Here is a 4,180-nt window from a genome sequence, read left to right as displayed (position 1 = left end):
AGCTTATATAATAGTTTATATTTTTAATTTATTGAATTTGTAATTAAGTTAATTATTTTATTTTGTTAAAAAACTAAGAAAGTTCTTTACTTAGTTGCATTAATTCGGATTTGTCGTGTTTAGCTAAGTTTGGCTACATTTTGCTTAAGTTTAAATCCAATTCTATCCTATTCAATTTTAACGAACCAAAGTCTTGGGCTTTTTTTCCATTCACATTGCTGACCCACTTTACCTCAATTGCCAACCCAATTCAGTCAGAACACTAAGATCATCAACAGCCCACTAAAATTAAACCCAACACATGCATCAATAGAAAAAATCCGAATGACCCATGTGTTCCTTTCTTCTTTTCAATAGCGTCTAGCAAACTCAGACACGAAGAAACTCCAGCAAAGAGGGAAATTGAGACCCCTCCGTACGGCCATCTCGACCTTGTCATTTTTCTTCCTCTCTTACGCGTCGTCCTGTCCTCTTCGTACACGATCTTTTTATTTGTCGGCATCTCCTTGCAAGATTGTCCTTCCCTCATAATCCTACGGCTTTCGTTGATGTACTGTTGAGAGATTGTATAATTTAGTACAAATTCAAGCTGTTTGGCTACATTATTTTTGGGAGAAGAATTTCAAAATTTAAAAAGAAACCAATTTTCTCCCTTCCGTTTCCCCATTATTCATCCCAATCTTCCCTCTATAAATATACATCAGAGTGGCAAAATAAATAGAGTAAGAGAGGTCATAAGAAATATATATATACATAGAAACATACAGAACAAAAAAAAAGATATACTAGAGTGACCGAGGGCCTAGAGTTTGTTTCTTTTCATTCCCAATCACGAAAACTCATCGAAGTTTCATTGTAGCAGCAGTGAGGTCGTCTCTCACTCGTTTCTTGACTCAGGTCTCTACCCCAAACAAGGTAAACAATTCATTATCCCTTTGTTGCTTTTATTAGTGTTGACTGAGTATGTAGCTCTTTGTGGAATTTAAAAGCGACTTCGTCTGAAGTGTTTGGTATGATACTATTCACTTTGTCTTACTTTCCGAAATGGAAGGTGTTTTTGTTTCCGGGAAAGTTTAATGCACTCTAAACCTTATCTTTTGTTTGCGGTTTTTTTAGTTATGGTTGTGCTCTTGTTCTTGCGGATTGAGTCTTTTACATGTTAGCATGATTCGAGAGTGCTCATTTTAAATGTTTGGAGGGTACGGTTCAAACCATTGTTGTTCCTTGTTGCGTATGTATTGTACTTAGGTGTTAGCTTTGTTTCAGTCTCCAAAGTTAGTATTTGGGTAAATGAGTATTAGCTAGTAATGTCCTTTATTTCAACATGTGTTACTTTTGTATACATTTTGTTTTGGAGTAATTTAGTGTCAGTTGTTAGCGTATATATCTCACTCTTCCTTGACTATGAAACCTTCATGGTTCATTTTCTTATTCTGATAATAGCTTAATATAAAAGGATTATCTAGTTGTTTATAGTCATTGGTTATGATGTTTTCTCATTGTTTTGTCTTATAATATGATTTAAAATTTAGTAGAAGACTACTCTTACTTACTTACATAATCCGTTCTTTCAACTTCCTCTTCTCTCTTGCACTCGCTGACTTTAAGCTCGTCTTAGTACATGATATACAACTTTCGTGTATGCTTTTGTGTGCTTTGTTTCTTCCAGCCGAGAGGCCTGTTTCAATGGGAAATAGTTTATCGTGAGACTGCTCGTTAGCATCTCTCAAAAGTCGGGCTCGCATGAGTGAAAAAAATCTTTCTTAATCCTCATGGACCCTATTTCTCTAATTCATTATCTGTAGTTCCGTGTTTGATTTGGTGAGGTAGATTTTTGTTGCCAGTACTTAATTTGTGAGTTACTCGTTGTTTAGATTACGATACGTCTCTTCTGAAAACTATATTGTTAGACTGTTTATGTCACTTCTCTGTTCTTGATAATTATTTATTGAAATGCATGTTTATTTTTCATATTATATTTTGCTAATCTCCATAGAGCCTATTATTAAAGCATATGTTGTTATCCTTTTGTTCAAGCAAGTTCTCTCCATTAGTTTCGTGGTTCTTCTCTTGATTTTGTTTATGATATAATTAGTTTGGTTGATGTTAAGCTTCAATATCCAATCCGTTAAGATACCCAAATAAAATTGTTTCCTCTCTAATTAGTAGACATGTTGTTTCAGTTCTAAATAGATGGGTCAAGAAATATACTCGCGTATTTTGTCTAAAGATTTAAATCGATTTAACCGTAGCGTTTCGCTACTCAAGCATGTTTTCTTTTTCACTCGAAGTTGCGAAAAATGTCAAATTTCCTTCTCTTATTCATGTTAAATTTTCTGCAAATAAGTGCCATGCATTGTTTATCTTGTTTACTGTATTGGTTATGCGGAAAAAAAAGTTGTTCAAGTATTAGTCCATTGATACATAGTTTCCTTGACGCCTTAACCTAACTCCGCATTGCATTTTCAAGCTTAATTACTACAGCTAATGGTCTGCTCCATCTTGCTTTTCATGAACTGGTGGTTGACATTTTAGTATCTCTTTGCCTTTATTTCAAATATTTTTTTCTGCTTATGTGTTAGTTTGTAGGTTCGATATCGGTAGTCGTCTTGAGATATTTTACTATGTCTTCTTTATCGTGTCCTATCTAATTAGGAAGATAAAGACATGTAGTAGGCTGCTTTCCGGAACGTCAAACATTCAAATTTTATTCTTTTTCCGACTCGAACCTCAAAATGTGACATGTGTTTTAGCATAGCAGGTTTAATCCTCGAAATGTCAAACATTTGCCGTGTTTAGTCGTGACCATGATTTCTTAAATAATGATTTGGCTGACTGATGTTCTTTTATTTTTTTAAAAAATAATGAAATAAAAATAAATAAAACTTCTTTTCCTTAGCACGATAAATTAGATTCATAAAGTTCCATTCGTGGATTCATTTTTTTTTAACATAGCATGAGATTTATTGTTTGTTGAATATGCGATATGATTTTTTCTTATGCATTTTGACCTTGAAAATTTCAATGCTCACAAGTATGTATACATTTTTTTTAGTATTTTAGGACTATTTTTTTAGTTTTCGTCATCTACTAATTTAATTTAGCTCCCTTTAGCTATTTATTTATTTTGTTGTTTTATTAGTTATTTTTTTAAAGTCACTTGTTGCTTTTAGATTTAATTTGTTTTTTCTTGACTTGTTTATACTTTTCCTTGTTCCTTCTTAGTTGATTTTCTCATTTCAATTGATTTGTGTTTTGTTTAAAACATGTCTTATTTGCTCTATCATTTCATCTGCTAATTTCTTTTCATTTCATTGCATGTGAAATTCGTCTGTGTCCTCATGGACTCTTTCTTGCATTTCCAAAGGGGCCACGAGGTCCACAAAAACTATTTTCATTCTAATCGATCTGCCATAAAGATCGACCAGCAGGTCTTGGAGAACTAAAATTTTGAAATAGGCCAAGAAGTTGGGCCAAGTGTCTAATTTGTTTATGTATTGTATTTTGCTATTTTTCGGGCCTAAGCCCTTTTGTATTATCGTTACCTTGTTAGTTTAGGACAGGTACAATCGAGTGGGCTTAAGGCTCATAATGAAATGGATCCAAATATCGGTCATGGCGTATAGAAAACCCGGATTTGGACCCAACACTCTTTACTTTTCTTTCTCTCCCCCTCTCTTATTTTTCGTTTAATTATCTGCTTTTATTTGTCAATAGTTTAAAGTTAAAGAATCCAAATCCCTGCAAACAAAGTAAATGTTTCATCGATTTAAAGTTAATTTCAAACGGATTCTAAAATAACAAATAAAATTTCAGACCAATTCTTATATAAATCGTAAAACTAAATATTTCCTTTTTGTAAACAATTTCAAATAACTCTTACTTAGACAATAAGCTAATTTTCAAAGGAATTTTGAGAAATTTTTATTAAGTTAGATTATTTAGCCAAATAGATTAGTTGCCGGATAATTGCGTGTTAGCAAACGTCTTAGGTGCTTTTAAGCCTTCCTAAGATGTTAATAAGAATCCCTGAATCACATTAAAGTTATCAAAACGATTTTTCTGTTTAACTCTTTTGAAACAATAGTTTTCTTGAATCTTCTTAAAAATTAAGTGGTGATTTTAAAAAGTCAAAAACTTATAAAAATAATATTTTTCTCGAAACTTACAAAACAGTGTT

The sequence above is a fragment of the Solanum lycopersicum genome, chromosome 5 (genome assembly GCF_036512215.1).
Source record: "Solanum lycopersicum chromosome 5, SLM_r2.1".
Classification (NCBI taxonomy): domain Eukaryota; kingdom Viridiplantae; phylum Streptophyta; class Magnoliopsida; order Solanales; family Solanaceae; genus Solanum; species Solanum lycopersicum.
The sequence above is the reverse complement of the archived record's forward strand: the minus strand, read 5'-3'. Positions refer to the sequence as shown.